The following is a 22,992-nucleotide window of genomic DNA, read 5'->3' on the forward strand; positions in this document are numbered from 1 at the left end:
GGCTAGCTGTTTGGGTAGTCAGTGTCTTCTCATTGGTTCATGTATTCTGGCAATCTCTACAGCCTGTGATATTGTAAGCTTGTCTTTCCAATCAATTCTTCTTGTACTCCAGGGTGCGCAGAGCCCCAATTGAGCTAACCCAGCAGCCTTTCATGTGTTCTTAAATTTACATTTTCTAGCTGCATTTTTCAATCTTATTCTGAAATTTTCAACAGGCTCATCTGATTCCTTCCTTAGGCTTGGAAATTCATATCAGTAGATCTGACGATTTCACTTTGGCTGCAGATATGTGCTGAACGTTTAAAAAATTTTGGCTAGATTTTTGCTGTTGTGTTAACTCAGTTCTCAACTAGTAAACAAAATTAGACCTTTCTCTTCTGTCCACAAAAGTAGCTGACCTTTTCCTCTTCATGATTGCCTATTAGGAAGCAACTGAATGTCAGCCAACACTTCTGTTTAAACTTCTCAAATGTCTCTTTGACATCACCAGCCACATGATTCACTCAAATTTTCTCCCTTTCTGTTGCATTAATTCATGTTGATCTTTCAACCTAATTCAGCATTAAAACTGTTTAAAATGTTTGGACTTTTACCCACAGAACCCAGTGCCACCATGGGCAGGATATTAAGGTCAGCAAGAGGGGGGGCAGGGCCCTCTCACCGACGCATAAAATGATGCAGGATGACATCGGGCGGAACTCCCAGTGTTACCCTGAGCCATTTCAATTTTCAGGTCAGCGGGGGCACAGCCGAATCAGCTGTGCATCCGCCGACCTGTCAACGGCCTATTGAGGCCATTGACAAAGTCACTAACTTCATTAATGGACCTGCCCATCCAACCTTAGGGTTGGCGGGCAGGCCAGGAGCTCTGGCAGGCTTCAAAAAAAGCATGAAACCTTATCCACAGGCGAGATGAGGTTTCATGAGGGTTTTTAAAAATTTAATAAATGTTTGATTTAAAGTGATGGACATGTCCCAACTCATGTGACAGTGTCATGTGAGGGGAAATGTCAAGGAAATTTTGTTTTTGTACCTTTACCATTTTTACATTTGGAGCTGATCTCCCTGAGGATGTGCTTAGCACAGGGAGCGCATAGCACTTCCTGGTGGACATCACGCCAATTAAGGCCTGCCCACTTAAAATGGTGGTGCACCCCCAATCACGGGCACTGATCGGAGGTGTGCCTGCCCACGCCTGCTCCTGCACCTCCCCCCCGCGATGGGGGGAAAATTCTTCCCTATGTCTTTTGGTTCCCATAAGTTAGAAAGAATCACACTTTAGATTTAAGATGCTGGAGCTTCATCAAACATATTTCTAGCTGCTCTCCATGGGCTGCTAGACTAACACTTTGTTACCTGGCTCATGACTGCAGTGCAATAGTGAATGTGGCACCCTGGGATATATATTCATATATAGATAGTGAATAGAATGAAGGAGTTTTACAATAACGAGGACCATAGAAAAATGAATATTAGTTCACCTGAGTTGCAGAGTGCAAAGTCAGAGTCCATTGAGGAATTCTTTCAAGTAGGCATTCAAGTTCAGCTAGGGAGTTGTAGTATTCACTATTCAGTTGGTGCTGATCCCACAAGATGAAGTAGGCACGCAGAGGTTGAGTCAGTTCTGTTTGAAATCTTCCAGCAGAGCCAGGCTAGATGGGCAAGCTATTGTTGAGCTTAGAGGGGCCTGCTCCTTGGCTCACTAGTTTAATGGCTGTGAAGCCCAAAGGTGTAATGTTAAAACTGTACAAAAGACCAGAGGCTTAGGCCTTGTGACATGGCCTATTAATGGTTAATTGCAGCTTAACAATCAGTTTCTATGCTTCTGGCCAGAGTTCCATTCCTTCTCCTTAGGAAAGAGACAAGGTGGCTAATAGCATCTCTTTCAGTATAATGAGTTTTGTTCTCCCTCATTTGAGATAATTCAGGATGGAGGAGCTAGGTCATCTGCACTTCCTCTGCTTTTGTTGATTACAAGGAGCTTGTACAATGAAGTGTGAAATTCCAGAAGCTGAGAAAATAATTATTTTGTTCTTGAAACTCCTGGTGACATCTCCCAGACAGAGGGCCAACCCTGCGATCAGGTGACTTGTAGCAGCCATATTAATTTTTTTTGTTTAGCAGAAAAAGCCCAGTGTTAAAAAAAGCAATAAGATAAAAATTTGAATATACCCAACGCAAACTGGAGGAACAGCACCTCATCTTCCGATCAGGCACTTTACAGCCTTCCTGACTTAACATTGAAGTTCAAAAACTTCAGACCATGAACTTTCTCCTCCATCTTCACCCCTTTTATCCCCATTTTTCAATATTCATTTTCATTTTTTAATTTTAATTTTTTAAATGTTTAAATGTCTTTCATCCATTTATTTTATTTTTACTTATTTTCATTTTTATTCATTGTTTTGTCCCCACCTTTTATCCTATTTTCAATCTTTTTTCCCACCACCGTCCCCTCCCCCCACCCCACTCCCACAAGGGCCATGTTCATGTTGTTATTTCCAGAGTGCTTACCCTTGTCCTGATATTATCACATTGTGCTTTCTGACCTTAATGCCATCATCAGTACCTCCTTTAGCCAGTACTATTACCATTAAAACCCATTAATCCTTTTGTCAATGATATCACTGGCAATCTCTCCTTTGCCTCCAACTATCACTGGCCTTCTTTCCAGCTTCACCTGCTCCAACCGCTACCGCCCCCACCGCACCGCCCCCCCCCCGCCCCCCCCACCTTGAACATTTCATCACGTGTTTATTTCTCTTTAGCTCTGAAGAAGGGTCATATGGTCACGAAATGTTAACTTTGGGTTTTTTTTTTCTCTCCACAGATGCTGTTAGACCTGCTGAATTTTTTCCAGCATTTCCTGATTTTGATTCAGATTTCCAGCATCTGCAGTATTTTGCTTTTATCTTTGAATATACAGTGTTGGGTTTCTTTTCATGCCATAGGAATTCAACAATATAAATAAGCATTGGAATTACACTTGTCCCAGTGCACTCAGCTTTTTAAAAATTCATTCATGGGATGTGGGTATCACTGGCAAGGCCAGAATTTATTGCTTTCTTGAACAACTGCAGTCATTGAGCTGTTAAAGGGAACTGCTGAATTTTGGACCAGCTACAATGAAGAAACAGTGATATATTTCTAAGTCAGGATGGTGTGTGAGTTGATCCATGGGTCTTCTTAGCAAAGAGACTTGCTGTTACTGCTGTTCTGGAGGGCTTGGCATTTCTGCTCCCGTTTTATTGTATGGAATAGAGAAAGAAAAGAGAGACAAAAAGCCTCTGCAATCATTGCTCTGGCTGAATCTTCCCAAACATCTTTCAAATAGCAGCTGGCAATAGCTTATGGCTTTAATCCTTTTCAGGAGCCTTGTTAAAATGTCTCTTATCTTAGTTTATATATAGTTCTGATATTGCCTCAAGTTTTTGACTGCAATAAACTTGTACTTGAGTTTGTTTTTATTATATCAGTATTGATATTCTATTCTTATCAATGGGGATACTAACTTCTCACTTTCTTTTGTTCCATGTATTTCTTAGTTGTATATTTGCTTGTATTTTTTGGCAGTTATTGCTATATAACCAAAATAAAATCTGACATTTAAAAGCTTACAAAGAGCAAACATTGAAACATGCAAAGTACACAAGGGAAAGGGGCCACATCATGCCATGATTCACTGTGGCCATTCCTAGGTGGCACCGTCAAAGTAATAGGAATGTTACATTAGCTACCCTGCAGCTTTCTGGCCCAATTTGCATTTCCAAGGAGGATTGGAAAGATATAGTCAGATCCTCTGCTAGGAACATAGGCGAAGGTCATTCGGTCCCTTGAGCCTGTTCTGCCATTCAGTGAGATCATGGCTGATCTGTATCTTAACTCCATTCACCTGCCTTGGCTCCATATCCTTTAATACCTTTGTCTAGCAAAAGTCTATTAATGTCAGATTTTAAATTATTAATTCAGCTAGCATCTACTGTCTTTTGTGGGAGAGAGTTCCACACTTCCTCCAGCCTTTGCATCAAGAAGCAGTTCCTAACTTCTCTCTTTCAAGGCCTGGCTCTGATTTTAAGGTTATGCCCCTTTGTCCTAGACTCCTCCACTGGCAGAAAATGTTTATCTTCATCTATCCTATCAAATCCTTTCAAAATATAAAACCCTCAATCAAATCACCTCTTAACCTTCTGTAGTCAAAGGAATACAAACTCTGTTTATGTAATCTCTCCTCATAATTTAAACTCTGGAGCCAAGTAAGCTCCTGGTGAATCTAGGTTGCATCCTTCCAACACCTGTGGCAGGTGGTGATGGAACCAACAAGAGGGAAAAGAGGGAAAACTAATCTACCTGTCACAGATGTATCTGTCCATGACAGTATTGGCTAGAGTGACCACCTCACAGTCCTTGTGGAGGCCAAGTCCTACCTTCATATTAAGGGCACCCTCCATTGTGTTGTGTGGCACTACTACCATGTTAAATGGGATATATTCAGAATAGATCTAGAAACTCAAAACTGGGCACTGTGGATCATCAGCTGCAGCAGAACTGTATTCAACCACAATCCGTAATCTCATAGCCCAACATAACCCTCACTCTACCATTACCATCAAGCCAGAGGCTAACCCTGGTTCAATGAATCAATGCAGGAGAGCATGCCAGGAGCAGCACCAGGCATACATAAAAATGAGGTGTCAATCTGGTGAAGCTACAACACTGGACTATTTGCACGCCAAATAGCAGAAGTTGCAAGTGATAGAGAGAACTAAGAGATCCCACAACCATTTGCCTGGATGAGTGCAGCTCCAACAACACTCAAGGACCTTGACACCATCCAAGACAATGCAAACTGCTTGATCGGCATTCCTTCCACAAATATTCACTCCCTCCGCCACTGACAAACTGTGGTAGCAGTGTGTACCATCTACAAGATGCACCTCAGAAATTCACCAAAGCTCCTTAGGCAACACATTTCAAACCCATAACCACTGCCATCTAGAAGGGCAAGGGCAGCAGACACATGGGAACACCACCACCTGGAGGTTCCCCTCAAAGCCACTCACCATGCTGTCTTGGAAGTATATCGTTATTCCTTCACTGTCACTGGATCAAAATCCTGGCACTCCCTCCCAAACAGCACTGTAGGTGTACCTACACCACAGGGACTGCAGCAGTTCAAGAAGGCAGCTCATCACCACCTTCTCAAGGGCAATTAGGGATGGGTAGTAAATACTGGCCTAGTCAGCGATACCCACATCCCATAAATGAATAAAAAAACCCAAAGAATCAGATCTAAGCTCTGCAGTCCTGCCACATGCAGTCGTGAATGGTGGTGAACAATTAAACAACTAACCAGAGAAGGAGGTTTCACAAATATCCACTGCTTCAATAATTGGGGAGCCCAGCACATCGGTGCAAAAGACAAGGCCAAGCATTTTCAGCCATCTTCAGCCAGAAAAGTCAAGAGGATGATCCAACTCAGACTCCTCCTGAGGTAGCCAATGTCACATATACCCCTTTTCAGCCAAATCAATTCATTGCACGTGATATCGAGAAATGGCTGAAGGCACTGGATACTACAAAGGCTTTGGACTCTGACAACATTCTGACAATAGAAATGAAGACTTATACTTCAGAACTAACCATATCCCTAGACAAGTTGTTCCATTATGACTATAACACTGACATCTACCCGACAACGTGGAAAATTGACCAGATATGGCCTGTCTACAAAAAGCAGGATAAATCCAATCCAAGCAATTACCACCTCAACAGTCTACTCTCAATCATCAGCTAAGTGATGAAAGGCATCATCAACATTGCTATCAAGCAGCACTTACCCAGCAATAAACTTTTCAACAACGCTCAGTTTGAGTTCTGTCAGGGCAACTCAGCTCCTGTCCTTGTTACGGCCTTGGTCCAAACATGGATGAAAAAGAAACACTCGAGAGGTGAGGCAACAGTGAATCCCCTGGACGTCAAGGCAGCATTTGACCGAGTTTGGCATCAAGGAGCCCTAGCAAAACTGAAGTCAATGGGAATCGGCAGGGGGAATTTCTCCACTGGTTGGAGTCATATGTAGCACAAAGGAAGATGGCTCTGGTTGTGGAGGCCAATCATTTCAATTCCAGGATATCGCTGCAGCAGTTCCTCAGAATAATGTTCTAGACTCAACCGCCTTCAGCTGTTTCATCATTGACCTTCCCTTCATCATAATGTCAGAAGTGGGGATGTTTGCTAATGATTGCACAATATTCAGCACCATTTACAACTCCTTAGATGCTGGAGGAGTCCATATCTATATGCAGAAAGACCTGGACAATATTCAGGCTCGGGCTGGTAAGTGGCAAGTATCACTCATGCTACACAAGTGCTACGGAATAACTATGTCTGACAAAAGAGAATCTAACTCTCTCCCCTTGACATTCAATGGCATTACCATACAGAATCCCCTGCAACTAACATCCTGGGATTATCATTAATCAGAAACTTAACTGGACAGGTTACATAAATACTGTGGCTACAAGAGCAGGTCAGAGGCTAGGAATCCTGCAGCGAGTAACTCACATCTAGACTCCCCAAATCCTGTCCACCATCCACAAGGCACAAGTCAGGAATGTGAGGGAATACTCTCCACTTGCCTGGATAGGTGCAGCTCCAACATCACTCAAGACTTCAATTTACATATAGACTGGGTAAACCTAATTAGCACGAATGCTATGGAGGATGAATATCCAGAGTCTGTGCGAGATGAGTTTCTGGAACAGTACTTTGAAGAACCCATGAGGGATTGGGCTATTTTAGATTTAGTATTGTGTAACAAGAAAGGGCTCAAAATTGACTGGATTAAAGATTAATAAGTCCCCCGGATCAGATGAGCTACATTCCAGAGTGTTGAGGTAAGTGGATATAGAGATAATGGAAGCATTGGTGGTTATCTTTCAAAATTCTATAGATTCTGGAAAGGTTCTTGCAGACTGGAAACTAGCAAATGTAACCCCACTATTTAAGAAGGGAGGGAGGGAAAAAATGGAGAACTACAGACCTGTTTGATGCCAGTGGTAGGTCAAATGCTGGAATCTATTTTCATGGATGTGATAACTGGATACTTAGAAAATAATTATATGATTTGGCAGAGTCAACATTGGATTTATGAAAGGAAAATCATGTCTGACAAACCTGTTGGAGTGTTTTGAAGATATTGCCTGTAGCACAGATAAAGGACAATCAATGATTATGGTATATTTGGATTTTCAGAATGGTTTTGATAAGGTTCCACACAGGAGATTAGTAAATAAAATTAGAGCACACGGAATTGAGGGAAATATACTGCTATGGATTGAGAATTGGTTAACAGACAGAAAACAGAGAGTAGGAATAAAAAGGTCATCCTCAGGATGGCAGGATGTTACTCGTGGGGTACTGCTGGGATCATGGCTGTTCACAATGTATATAAATGATTTGGATGTGGGAGTCAAATATTTCCAAATTGCTGATGACACAAAACTAGGTGTGATTGTGAGTTATGAGAAGGATGCAAGGAGGCTTTAAGGGGATTTGGACAAACTAAATGACTGGGCAAGAATGTGACAGATGGAATATCATGTGAATAATTGTGAAGTTATCCACTTCGGTAAAAAAAAACCAGAAAAGTAGAGTATTTCTTAAATTGTGAGAGGTTGGGAAGTGTTGATGTCCAAAGGGACCTAGGTGTCCTTGTGCAAGAGTCTTGCAGATGCAGCAGGCAGTTAGGAAGGCAAAAGGTATGTTGGCCTTCATCACAAAGGGATTTGAATACAGAAGTAAACATGTCTTGCTGCAATTGTATAGAACCTTGGTGAGACTGCATGTGGAGTATTGTGAACAGTTTTGGTTTCTTTTTCTAAGGAAGTATATATTTGCCACAGAAGAAGTGCAATGGAGGTTCACCTGACTGATCCCTAGTATGGCAAGATTGTCTTAAGAGGACAGACTGGGGAATCTGGGCCTGTATTCTCTAAATTGAGAAGAATGAGAGGTGATCTCTATAGTAATTATGGTATTATTTAGTGTGTAATGTACCTTTAAGAATAATGCTTGTTAAGGAAGATCACATGATCTCTAGTAGCCAAGAGGAGAATAACGCGAGCTACCTCAGCAGATAGTGTAGAGCTAGAGTTGGAGTTAAAAGCACATGTGTAGTTGCTGCTGAGTATATTGTAAATAAACTTAACGTTTCCACCCAAGAAGTGTCTGCAGATCAACTCTCATCATTAATAGCACAACTCGGCCACTCTACAACAATCTCATTGAAACTTACAAAATTCGTATAAGGAGTGACAGATTAGATGGGGATAAGTTTCCCCTGGCTGGTGAGTTTACAACCAGGGCACAGAGACTCAGAATAAGGGACAGGCCATTTAAGACTGAGATGAGGAGGAATCTCTTCACCCAGAGAGTGGTGAATCTTTGGAACTCTCTACCCCAGAGGGCAGTGGAAGCTCAATCACTGAGCATGTTCAAGACAGAAATTGATAGATTTATGCATACTAATGACATGAAGGTATATGGAGATAGAGAGGAAAAATGGCCTCAAAGTAGATGATCAGCCTTGATACGTTTGAATAGCAGAGCATGCTCAATGGGCCAAATGGCCTGCTCCTGCTCCTGCGTTCCTATGTTCCTTTGCTGTTTGGAATCATGTCACCAGTCATCCTGATGACTATCTGAGAAGTTTTTTTCCTATTCCAACAGAACACTTCATAGAGGCATAGGAAAAGGTAAATTAGTAATAAGTTCATTAGATTGGTCCCCAGAGAAACATTAACTAGGAATAGCAGCTGAAAGTGGGGAAAAAGGCATCACTACAGCCTCTCTCAGGTGATCTGCTCATGACTCTCCAGAAAATGTTCCTCATGAATCTAAATCTCCATTGTCTTGGTATAATCTGACATGAAATGCATCACCAAAAGACATCAGAAACAACACTGTGGATGGCAGATATGCCTTTGTGGACAGACAGAAAGGTGATGTGGGAACAAACATTGATTAGCTTAATGGAATTTGTATCACAGCTGTGATAATAAACAAGGATATGAATGGTAAAACTATTGAATGAATATGCTTTGAGCAAAATAAGACTGCATGAATGATCAATGCACTAGGGCAGATGCCAGAGTGATAACATATACAGCAGTCCTGTAGTTGGAATATTAAAGGCAGAAGACAAAAACATAGAAGTGCCAACGTTGTGAAAAGCAATGTAAAGTGTTTTGTCGCTGAATACAGAATGGAAATATATTTTTAATATGTATTCAATGAAACTAAAATTCTGACCTCAAGTATTTATTTTAAATCAAAAGAGAACTGTGTTAAATCTTATAATAAAAAGGGAAAAGTGCAAATGCTGGAAATCTGAAATAAAATCAGAAAATGTTAGAAATATAGAGCAGGCAAACAACCATCTGGAAAGACAAAAGAGGGATTATTGATATTTTGAGAGCGCAGCATTTCAGCAGGGCTATTCTGATGAAGTGTACATAACTAAAATGTAACAGCTTGTCTTTTCTCTTTCCAAAAGCTGACTGGCCTGCAGCATATTTGTTGCATTACAATTTATATGCTAGATTGTATGACTATTCTTGATAGACATTGTTCAAAGATCAAGGATTAGCTGAAAAAAACATTTTAGTTCTCCAGTGTGGCAGTGGGGAAATATTCCTAATATGGAAATATACAATAAGCATAGTGAGTCAGAGATAGTCGATAAAATTCTGTTAGAAAAAACTGGGCTTTCACTTTCAAAGAACAGAGTTGTCTCTGGGATGATTTATTCCTGAGGATGAGAAAGATCAGATATTGGATGCATTTACATTGGAAGACTAGTGCAACTACAAAACAATTTCAATTGTGCTGAGGCTCTAACATGGAGGAATAAATCCAGAGTCAGGGCTCAATTTAACTCCAAAGTAAAATACAGTGGGACTTAGTAAAAAGCTTAGTCTCACATTGTATGAGTATAAATCTAGTGCATTGTCAAGCCTGATTTACCTCCTGAACAATTTGTAAAAACGTCAGTTTCAGTTAAAAATATTGTTGGCAAAATTGGGCTCCATAGTATGCGAAGAAATCCATGTAAAGTAATCTGGCCATAATGAGGGGCTATAAGGTTAAAAGAGTTATTTTCCTATAAATGAAAACTTACAAAGTTGAAAGGGTTGATTTCTTTAAAAAAGGGAGTTCACGCTGCCTGCCCACAGTCCTATACATACAGGGACTTGCCACTTCTGATAGCAATAAGACAATCCCTGATAAGAAAGATACACACCTAAAGTTGCAGAATCAGACATTTTTTTGTTGCAAACTGTCATGAAAGGAACTGCAGTCTAGCATTTGATGAGGTGAGTTTATACTGACAAATATAGACCAGAGTCAACTGGAATGTTTACAACCCAGCCCAATCAAAGAGCCACATTGTAATCTTAAAACATAGACTAATGACTCGTAAAAAATTGACCATCACGAGTCCTTACAGCTTGATTTCGCCAGAATCGATGAAGCCCAGAACATTACATGCAAAATAACAGTAGTACAAACTCTTTAGAAGCAAAGAGGGCTGTCCATACTTGAAAATTAACAGTGATCAATACCGTATTTGGAACATGAAGAGGCTGAAACTAACTATAATTAAGATACCACACCTATTTGTAAGAAAATAGCTTTGCAACCTCAACAAACACTATAAAAACTGAAGCACACTTTTGATTTTTTTAGATTCACTTAGTTCACTTGAACACCCTTCAACGTAAAGGTATGGCTACCTGGGTAAGACGATGATAATTCTCTCCTTGACTTGGTCAGAGTAATCTCACTAATTTGGTAGTCTTCACTCAAGGAATTAAGGTAAATGCTACTTTAATTATTGACGGATATCCTACTTAAAATATTTTACTGTAACAATAACTGATATTAAAAACTGGATTCTCTATCAGAAATAAGATTGCATTTGTTCTCTTTTCCTAGAATTATTTAGCATTGTGATTAACTGTCTCCTCTACTGTGAATTGCATGTTCAGTTTTTTAATAAACTTCGAGATATTGCCTCACATAGTCTTCTGTATCACCAACTCAGCGACACCATTCCATATCCTCTTTAGTGGGAGTGGGGAAGCCTGCTTTGCCATTCAACTAGATCATGGCTGATCTTCTACCTCAATGTAATTTTCCCACACTATCTCCATATCCTTTGATATATTTAATATCTAGAATCGATCTATCGATCTCTGCCTTGAATATACTCAATGACTGAGCCTCAGGGGTAGAGAATTCCAAAGATTCACCACCCTCTGAGTGAAGAAATTGCTCATCAACTCAGTCCTATTCTGAGACTGCATCCCCTGATTCTAGATCACCCTGCTCCCCATCCCATTTCCCCAGCGCCCAAACATCCTTCCTTCACCTACCCTGTCAAGCCCTGTAAAGAATTTTGTATGTTTCAATGTGATCACCGCTCGTTCTTCCAAACCCTAGAGAATAGAAGCCCATTGTCCTCAATCTATCCTCATAGGACAGTCCCATCATCCCAGGGATCAGTCTGGTGAACCTACTTAGCAATCCCTCTATGGTAAGTATATCCTACTCCCTCTTTGGCTGGAATATCCTTCCTTACGTAAGGATACCAAAACTGTCTTCTTACTTCTTTTTGGGAGGATGACTTTCTTACACTCTGGGGTTGTGGGTCCTGAGGTGACTAAAAAGTCCAATGCTGGATCCACACACTCTACCACATGTGGAGCAGGTCATGTTTGAAGGGGTGGGTGGGTGGGAAGCTCGGATTTTGGTATGTTTCTTCTGCTGTTTGCACTTGGCCTCCACCTGGGCCTGTCAGAGATGTTTGAAATGTTTGGCACCTTCGTGGATGCATCTTCTCCAGTTTGGGCATTCTAAAGCAAGAGCTTCCCACAAATTGGTGGGGATGTTGCATTTTTTCAGGGAAGCTTTAAGGACGTCCCTGAAACATTTCTTCTGCCCTCCTGGTAACCACTTGCCATGATCAAGCTTGGAGTAGAGACATTGTTTTGGGAGTCTTGTGTCAGGCATGCAGACGATGTTGCCTGCCCAATGTAGCTGATTAACCAGAACAAGTGCCTCGATACTAGGGATGTTGGTGTGAGAGAGGACATTGTTATTGGAGCGCCTATCCTGCCATTGAATTTGCAGGATTTTGTGGAGGCATCACTGGTGATATTTCTGCAGGGATTTAAGGTGTCTGTTGTACACTGCCCAGGTCTCTGACGTAGACAGAAGGGCATGTAGTACTGCAGGCCTCTAGACCATGAGCTTGGTGCCAAATCTGAGGTCTTTGTCATCAAACACTCTTTTCCTCAAATAGCTGAAGTCTGTGCTGACACACTGGAGGTGATGTTGAGTTTCATCATTGATATCTGTCCTCCCTGAGAGGAATTCACAAGGTATGAGAAATGATCAACATTGTCCAATCATTCACCATGGATCTTGATAGTCTGGGGGAAGTGACATGTAGTGGGAGCAGGCTGATAGAGGACATTTTATCTTCTGGATGTTTAGCCTAAGGCCCATTCTTTCATACACCTCTGTGAATTTTTGGATGATAGTTTGGAGCTTAACCTCCGAGTGTGCGCAAATGCATGCGTCGTCCGCATACTAGAGTTCAATGGCAGAGGTTGGGTGATCTTGGTTCTAGAATAAAGGCATCGTAGGTTGAGTAGTTTCCTGCTCATCCTGTAGAGTAGCAGGACTCTGGAGGGAATTTCATGGAGATGAGGTGGAGTGTTGCAGCGAGAAAGATGGAAAAGAGCATTGGTGCGATGACACAGCCTTGCTTGACCCCAGTTTGCACTCATATTGGGTATGTGGCTGATCTGTTGGTGAGGATCATGGCTTGCATGTCATTGTGCAGCAGGCTGAGGATGGTGACAAATTTCTGCAGGCAGCCAAATTTGAGGAGGATGCTTCACAGTCCCTCCCAATTGATAGAGTCATTTTTGTTTTTGTGAGTCAAATAAGGACATGTGAAGATCATGTTCACTATGCATTTTGATGGATGTAATCCGCATGGTTGCTCTGGTAGGAGCTCTTTGGACATGGGGAAAAAGTGATTGAGAAGAGCTCTTACAATGACCTTCCCTGTGGCAGACAGCAGAGATGACCCTTTACAGTTACCATAGTCAGTCTTGTCTCTTTTTTTAAAGATGGTCACAATTACAGCATCTCTGAGACCCCCTGGCATACTCTCCTGCTTCCCGATTAGGGAGATGAGGAGATGAGGTCATGTATTCTTGTCAGGAGTACTTCTCCACTGTGTTTTAGCATTTTGGCGGGGATTCCATCTGTGCCGGTGACCTTCTTGCTTCTTAGCTGTTGAATGGCCCTTTCAACTTCATGTTGTGCTGGGATTGTGTTCAGTTGGTAGCAGAAAGCATGCTGTGGGATGTGATCAAGAGACTCATGTCAGGCACTGAGTCTTGGTTGAGGAGATCCTCAAAATGCTCCTTCCAACAAGCGCTGACTGCATCTCTGTCCTTGATGAGCACCACTCCATTCTTAGCTCTTAGTGGGGTAGGTCCTTGGGCGTTTGGGCCATGAATGGTTTTGACTGCACTGAAGAATCTATGCATGCCATGGCTGTTGTCAAGTTGCTGTATTATCTGCGCTCTTTCCAACCACCATCTGTTCTTTAGGTCACAGGTTTTTTGTTGGGCATTGACCTTCATTTGTCTGCAGACCTGCTTTCTTTCCATTGAACTTTAGTAGTGCTTCCAGTTCAGCAACGTCTTGGGCTTGGAATTTAGAAGCTCCTGGATCTCCTAGTCATTCTCATCAAACCAGCTTTGACATTTCCTTCTGGACAAACCTAGAGTATCTTTGCGGGTGCTGATTATGTTAGATTTATGGGCAGACCAGGCACTGTGGACTTTCTGTGGCTCCTGTTCATTGAGCATCACCAAGTTGCTTCTGAGGCATTATCTGTGTAGGTCTTTCTTCACAGACCCTTTGAGTCCAGTGGCATTGATTTTCCCGCAGCAGCATTTCGGTTGTTTTTGGGCCAGGTTTATGGAGACATTAGCCTGGATTAAACGATGGTCAGTCCAGCAGTCATCAGTTCCTGTCATGGCACGGGTGGTGCGAACATCTTTGTGGTCCCTCGTATGAATGATAACTTAGTCAAGCAGATGCCAATATTTGGAATGAGAGTGTTACCATGAGGCCTTGTATTTGTCTCTCTGATGAAAAAAGGTGTTCATTTTAATCATACCATGTCCTAGGCATTTCATCAGAAGGAGAGTTTGGCTGGTCTTAGCGCTCCCTATGCCTTCCTTGCCAATCACGCCTTTTCAGAGGTTTGTGTCCCTCCAAACTCTGTACCAAAACTGTACACAATACTCCAGATGTGGTCTCACAAAGGCTCTTTGCAATTGCAGCAAGGCATCTTTAGTCCAGTAACTCAAGTCCTCTTGCAATAAAGGCCAACATATTATTTGCCTACCTGACTGCTTGCTGCACCTGCATGTTAGTTTCCAGTGACTTATGAACAAGGACATCCAGGTCCCTTTGAACATCAACACTTCCCAATCTCTCACCATTTAATAAATACTCTGTATTTCTGATTTTCCCACCGAAGTGGATAACCTCACGCTTTTCCACATTATATTACATCTGTCATGGTTCCTGCCCATGCACTTAGCCTGTCTAATTCCCCTTAAAGCCTCTTTGCATCCTCCTTACAACTTGCAATCCCACCTAGTTTTGTGTCATCAGCACACTTGGAAATATACATTTGGTCCCCACATGCACATCATTGATATAGATTGTGGACCCTGGGGCCCAAGCACAAGTGGTACCCCACTAGTCACAGCCTGCCAAACCTGAATGACCTGCTTATTCCTACTCTCTGTCTCCTGTCTGTTAACCAATTCTGAATCTATGCCAGTATACTACCCCCAATTCCATGTGCTCTAATTTTATTTACTAACCTCCTGTGTGGGACCTTATTGAAAGCCTTCAGAAAATCCAAGTACATCACCTTCACTGGTTCTACCTTATCTATACTGCTAGTAACTTCCTCAAAAAACTCCAACAGGTTTGTCAAACATGAATTCCCTTTCATAAATCCATACTGACTCTGCCCAGATCATTATTTTCTAAATGTCCACTATTACATCCTTGATAATAGATTCTAGCATTTTCTTTATTACTGACATAAGGATAACACGTCTATAGTTCTCCATTATCTCTCTCCCTCCTTTTCTAAATAGTGGGGTCACGTTTGCTACCTTCCAGTCTGCAGGAACCGTTCCAGGATCCATGGCCAGAAATTTCCCGTCAGCAATTTGGGGGTTAGGCCCACTAGCTGAGGGGAAAATGACGCGGGATGATATGGGGAGGAACTACCGACGTCATCCCGGTCCATTTAAATATTGAGGAAGGCGGGCAGACAGCGAAATCAGCTGTCCGCCTGCCAACCTGTCAATGGCCATTTAAGGCCATTGACAGGATCATTAAGATAATTAAAGACACTGCCCGTCCAACCTTAAGGCTGGCAGGCAGGCCAGGAGCCCCAGCGGGCTTCTGATAATACACAAAACCTCATCCACTGGCGGGATGAGGTTTCATGTCCATTTTTAAAAACTTTAGTAAAGTTTATGTCCTTTTTATTAAAATAGCCATTACCTGTGGCATTGTCACATGAGGGGGACATGTTAAACATTTTAATATTTTTAATGTTTTTGATGCTGTCAGTAATCTCCCTGAGACAGCACTTAGTCTCAGGGAGCAGTGTGCTCCTTCACGAGCATGCGCGCGAAAGAGCACACTTTGACAGATGGGGAATCCCTCCACCCCCGGCACGGGAAGCGCATAGCATTTCCTGTCGGGCAGGCCGCTGGGTGGGCCTTAATTGGACCGCCCACTCAAAATGACAGCGGGCCCCGTTTCAGTGGCAGAGTTCAGCTGCCTGTCCGCCGCTGAGCCGGTGGGGCCCACCTGCCCATCAAGGTAAAAATTCTGGCCCATAGAATTTTGAAAAATTACAACCAATGCATTTACTATTCCTACAGCCACCTGGTTCAACACTAAGGGATGTAAATCCTTAGGATTTATCAGCTAATTTTTTTCAGTTTCTCATTCACGTTAGCTAGTCATTTGAGAATTGTGAAAACAGGGGCAATGCCATTCAGCCATCAGGATAGTGTCCAGTCAATCACCGTTGATTTGCAGGAGTTTTGACTGAATACTTGTGGAGCTGGCTTCAAGAAGGACATTAGTATTTGTTCGACAGTCCTCCTATTGAACCCAGAGGATGTGATGGAGGCAATATTGAACAAATTTCTCTAACGTGTCACTGAGACACAATACAGGTCTCACTGCAGTACAGAAGTTTGGTGACGACAATTGCTCTGTACAATAGGACATTTGTTAATTTGCAGAAGTCTTTGCTGCCAAACATTTGTTGTGGTAGTTTGTAGAAGATTGAGCTGGTGCAGTTGATTAGGTGTTGGATCTCCTCATCAGTGGTGGCCTTTTGACAGAGGTGGCTGCCAAGGTATGGGAAGTGCTCAGCATATTCCAGAATCTCTCCATCAACATATATGGGAGGTAGAATATTTAGCTAAGCAGATGTAGGTTATATATATGAGCTTTGCTTTGGTAACATTCAAGACCAGGTCAAATTTCTTGCATGCGAAATAGAAGAGATCAGGAGTGGCTTGCAAATCTAGTGCAGCATGGGCAATGACACCGCAGTTCTCCGCCAACTGTATGTCATGTATGCCTATAGTGATCTGTTTAGTTGGAACGGAGGCAACTGAGGTTGAAGAGTTTTCCATCTAAGTGGCATTTAATACTGACATCAGAGAGAAATTGCAACAAAACTCAAGAACCTCAAAACCATTGGAATGAAGTATTCCGTCCACTCACCTAAACATGCTTCCCTTCACCATTGACATACCAATTATATAGTGTACTATCTACACGATGCACTACAGCAAGTTGCTTCAGCTTCTTTGGGAGCATCTCCCAGAACTGCAATCTCCACAACCTAGAATGACAAGACCAGCAGGTGCTTTGGAACATCACTGCCTCTAAGTTATCCTTCAAGTCACGCATTCTGACTTCGACAAGCATCACCATTTCTCCATTGTTGGTGAATCATTATTCTGGAACTCTCTACCTAACAACTTTATGGGAGCACATACAGCACACAAACTGTAGAAGTTCAAGGAGAAGGTCCACAAACACGTTCCCAAGGGCAACTAGTGATTGGCCTTAAATGCTGACCTTTTCACAATGGGCCACATGGGCTCTTTCTGTGCTACGACATTTCTGTGATTCTGTGATTGTCAGTGATGTCCACACCTTGAGGACAAATTTAAAAAAATGTCCCCATTCCCTTGCTACAGTTACAGTTTAGCCAAATTATTGTTGAAAAAAGCTCTACATGATTGGAAGTCTTTGCCTGAACATCTAAATATCAATAGCTTTAATGTTAACCAAATGAAGCCCCCACCTTTTATCTAGTAGTTTGCCCCTTTTGATCAGTAAATTAGGTCCTACGATAGGCATACAATTGTCATTTTAGGACAGAATGGCACACAAGTTGATTGGTTTCAAAGCAGTAAAGGCAAAGAAGATCCAAAAAGTTAAGTTTTAAATTATTTTTGTTGGGCCAGGAGAAGCATGAGCCGTCTATATTGAGGGAACTGGTGGGCTGCCAGCATGCTCCACTGGTCAGCTAGCCATAAGTTATAAATCTACTCTGTAATAAAAATTAAACACTCATTTTAAAAGTACTATTCTAGACTACAACACACCAGAATTGCAAAATTTGCCAAGACTAATAGCTTGTTGGAAAAGTTATTCTATAATTCTTACAATTCAATTGGAAATTGCAGAGGAATATTCATAACATTCAAAAATTACTCCATATAATCATTCAAAGGATGGATGATTAATAGGTGTTTTGATACTGGAGGCCCTGATGATTAATTTATCATCTTCATAGGTAACTCAGATTGCAGAAGCCATGGCTACATTTGAATTTAAATAATCTGGATTGTTTCTTGTCACAGTTGATGTTTTCCAATGAAGGTAACATTGAAGACTGTGATTTGACACTTGCCCAGAATATTGGTTCCATTTACAACTGCAAACAATGATCCATACAGTGTTTTGAGAATTTGCGGAGCTACCAGTCTCTCAATCTCTTCAGCACTTAATTTCAGCAATTACCCAGGAACACAAAATAGGTAGATATTTGATGTTTTTTCATTGAATACAGACCTAATGTTTTGTTTTCTCCAAGCCTGAAGTAAGTGTCATGACTGTACAAGGTGAATGCCAATTTTCAATATTCACTTTACTCAAATCTAACACTAATCCTTGATTTTAACCTGGATGGGAATTGAAGGTACTGAGATGGTGATGATCCATTCAGTTTACCACTTTGGAGGGTGAGGCTTGGTCAATTTTAATTCCTGGGCCTCATTCCAATGAATTTCTCCCTATAGGCAGTGGGGATAATATAGAGGCTGGTAGGTGGAAGCAGAAAACCACATAGCTACTGAGGACCTAACTAAACAGTTCCCTGGAAAGATGAGAAAGCATGGTGGGCTTCTAATCAGAAGGATGGGAAGCCCAGGGCTGCAGAGATCTAAGGTGAAGCTAAGAGCAGCACTTCTGTTCTGATTGGCCCAAAAGCAACTTTTCCAAAATGTTTTCAAAAACATTTGCCTGTACTTCTTCTGGCAACAATCCTGTCTGCCCCTGGCTTTTGCTGTTGGGTCCAAACTGCATTGGTCTTTCATCCTGCAGGAGTTAAAATAAGGTTCATGTCACAATGACATCATCAGACTGTGACTTTGTTTCCGTAATTGGGTCCCTGCTTGTGTGGGCAGCTGGCCACCTCAATGCCAAACAGTCATCATCTAAATCCCACAGATTATGAAAAATTCAGGATTGTTGTTTCCACACCTGTCGTTAACCCCCATATGAATAAGTTTGCAGTTTGTAATTACTGCTGGACATTATTCCTGAACTTAAAAAATATTTTGTCTTAATAGCGAATGACATTGATGTTTTATTCTCTATACAAAATTCCTATTTTAAGCACCACAGTATAACTCTTAAACTATTGGGGAATTTTTAGAGTGAATGACCATGTGGGTTTGGACATTGTAGAGTGAAGGGTTAATGTTAAATATGTAAATAAACCACCTACATCATCAGTGATCTAAGATCACATGACAACAGAGCCTACAGACAGATGATTGTATGTGAAGCCTGGGGCTAAGGTTTGTCCTGTGTACAGTTAGAATGTTTAATAAAAAGTAAAGTTTACCAACAGTTTTGCCTTCACCACTCTATCAATCCTAATCGAGGACAATCTAAACTAAGACCCACAACAATGAGAACAGATGGTGGCAGCGGTAAAGAAAATGGAAAAAGCATCGGGTAAAAATCCCATCAAGATTGAAGATGGAGGGAAGAAAGCCCAGTAGCTGAAAAGCAGCAGGCAAAATGACTGTGAGGAAAGGGCAGCATGGAAAAAACACCAACAGAAGTTGAAGAAAGGCTGGAGTGAAGGAATGCCATGGTGAATATCTTATCCTTACCAGAGTGCTTCAAACATGTGGAAGGCCTGGATTAAGCCAAGAAATGGCAGACCCGGCATCGTAAATTTACCATGGTAGAGAACCCTAGTAAAAGGAACAGATCAGCAACCTTCTCTAATGCCATAGGTAGTAGGATAGGCAGTACTGGTCAGACAGGGCATAAATGAAAAAATGGTGATATAAGAAATTGTTATAAAACCTTTTGATACATAGAAGGACCACAATCATAGAAAGGGTAAAGTTCAATCAACGTACCCAAAGACTGGGAGAGTGCATAGATTCCTTCATTACCGATTTGTTTTGACTAGCTGAGAATTACAAATATGGAACTTTGAAAAGTGAATTAATTGGGGATCACATTGTTGTAGTAGTTTTAGAGGAGACTTCATCAGATTTTCTACAGTCGAGGGAAGATTTAACACTGTCGACAGCTGTGCAGTTAACAAAAGCAGGCAGAAGTGAGAAAGCAAAATTGCATTTTTATTTGAGGCGACAGGGAGATTTTGTGGAGAAAAACAACTGATACAGTGCAGTTTGTAGTATACAGAAGTAGCAGCGCACCTATTCAGAAACAGGGAAAGAGTGAAGAGGATGCGTTAGCCACCATTTCTCAGTGTTCTCACTGTGACAGGAAAAAGCTGCATTGGCATGAAGATTGTCCTGGCAAAAAATATGGAGTGCCATTCCTGTAAGAGGACAGGACATTTTAAAGCTGTATGCCATAGCAAAAAGCTGCCAACTTAGAAATTTAAAGAGAAACCAGTTAAAGCAAGTAGCATTCAAGAAGCTAAAGATGCAAAAGACAATAAAGTGCCATTCTTGGGGAAAATGATAGGATCTAATGCAAACTATTGCAGTGGAGACATTATGGTCAACGGACATAAAACAAACTTCAAATTAGACATTGGAGTAGGAATTTCAATTCTTTCAGATACAGAACAGTGCATAAAGCAAAACATCCAACAATACACACCTGTTCATTAACGGGTCCAGGAGGCATTCATCTGAAGGCAAAGGAGCAGTTGATGCTGTACTTCATACAAAGGAAGAGAAATCACAGAAACATTGTATGTGATTGTCATGAAGTGACATTAATATCTATAATGTTATTGGAAATTATTTATTAAAATAGAGTTCTAGTGGCGGTTGTGTCTATCTGTATGTGTCTGTGTGTTCCTTAATTGGATTAAAGCCTGGGTGCTTTGACATATAGTAGTTTTGAGATATTAATAAGATAAACATAAGGAGGTAGAAGGTAAAGTGTAAATTTGCATTTGTTAAAAGAAACCATTCAAGACTGCGGGTGAAATCTTACACCTAGCTAGAAGATGCCAACAATGTCAGTTTTTTTCAGCTTACTAATAAAATTGGTGGGATGAAAGGATGTTATTGTTAGAAGAGGTAAAATTAAAAGTCTAGTGATACAATTGAAAATTTATATTTAAAGAGAAAGATAATGCATAGGGACAAAGGAGATTGTGTATAAGGTAGAGGCATTTTAATATCCAAAAAGCATGGGAAGCCTCCAGCTTATAAAACTCAAGTCTGTCTGCAAGGATCCAGAGCTGTAAGAAACTCATTTTGAATGACTGTCCAGGGTATAGTTTGCCAGAGGTCTGTTAAATCTATGAGTTTTACTGTTGCCTTAATGGGGGTGAAACTGAGAGTCAGATTAATTAGGCAATGCTTATAGTTATTATAGTAGTAATGTTGTAGATGTATGTATATGTTTGCAATCTTTCTTATATTAATAAATGTTTAATTTGGTTTTATAAAAAAACCTCTTGAGACTTGGTGGTCTGATGACTACTGAATTCAAGCCTGCATCTCAAAACATACAAATTGCAAAAATGGGTTATGACAGTTGTTTCAAGTTTCCCTCAGGAATTTGAACAACTCAGCCATCACCATCGGCTGCATCATAATAGTGATCTAGAAACAAGAGAGTTCACTATTAAGACATAAAGTTTGCAAAGATCTACAATTCACCTATAAAGTAGAAGAACTGGGAAGCCAGGAGACACCAAAAGATGTCAGGACAGGATTTCCAAGCTTATGTAGAGGTCTTGGGAAGCTAAAAACAGCTAATCACACCACAATGAGGCCAGATGCCAAACCAGTGTGCTTGTGCACCCCAAGGAAAGTTCCACACCCACTTTTACAGAAGGTGAAGCGAGTAATTGGCTTAATGCTGCATCAGGCAGTAATTTCACCAATCAGGTATGGTTTTAGAGCTGAAACCTAATAGTTCACTATGTTGACCTCATACATTTAAACAAAGCTGGGGAAAGTGAGACCCTCATTACAACCTTGGATCAAACATGGACAAATGGGCTGAACCCCCGAGGTGAAGTGAGTGTGACTTCCCTTGACATCAAGGCCACATTTGACCGAGTGCGGCATCAAGAAACTCTAGCAAGACTGTAGTCAATGGGAATCAAGGGGACAACTCCCCACTGAATGGAGTCATACCTAGCACAAAGGAAATGGCTGTGGTTGTTGGAGGTCAGCCATCTCAGCTCCAGGACATCATTGCAGGAGTCCCTCAGGATAGTATCGTCAACCCAACCATCTTCAACTGCTTCATTCATGACCTTCCTTCCAACATAAGATCAGAGGTGTGGATGTTTGCTGATGATTGCACAATGTTCAGCACCATTCGTGACGCCTCAGATACAAAAGCAGTCCATGTCCAAATGCAGCATGACCAGGGCAATATACAGGCTTAGGCTGACAAGTGGCAAGTAACATTCGTGTCACACAAGAGCCAGACAATGACCTTCTCCACCAAGAGAGAATCTAACCATCACCCCTTGACATTAAATGACATTAACTTCACTGAATCCCCTACTATCAACATCCTGGGGGTTACCATTGACCGGAAATGGAACTGGACTAGCCATATAAATCCTGTGGCTTCAAGAGCAGGTCAGAGACTAGGAATCCTGCAATGAGTAACTCACCTCCCGACTTCCCAAAGTGTGTCCACCATTTACAAGGCACAAGTCAGGAGTGTGATGGAATACTCCCCACTTGCCTGGATGAGTGCAGCTCCCACAACACTCAAGAAGCTTGACGCCATCCAGGGCAAAGCAGCCTGCTTGATTGGCACCCCATCCACAAACATTCGCTCCTTCCACCACCAAAGCACAGTAGTAGCAGTGTGTACCCATCTACAAGATGCACTGCAGAAATTCACCAAGGCCCCTTAGACAGCACCTCCCAAATCCATGACCACCACTATCTAGAAGGACAAGGCAGCAGATAGATGGGAACACCACCACCTGGAAGTTCACCTCCAAGCCATCCTGACTTGGAAATGTATTGCCATTCCTTCATTGTCACTGGATAAAAATCCTGGAACCCTCTT

The sequence above is a fragment of the Carcharodon carcharias genome, chromosome 2, assembly GCF_017639515.1.
Source record: "Carcharodon carcharias isolate sCarCar2 chromosome 2, sCarCar2.pri, whole genome shotgun sequence".
Classification (NCBI taxonomy): Eukaryota; Metazoa; Chordata; class Chondrichthyes; order Lamniformes; family Lamnidae; genus Carcharodon; species Carcharodon carcharias.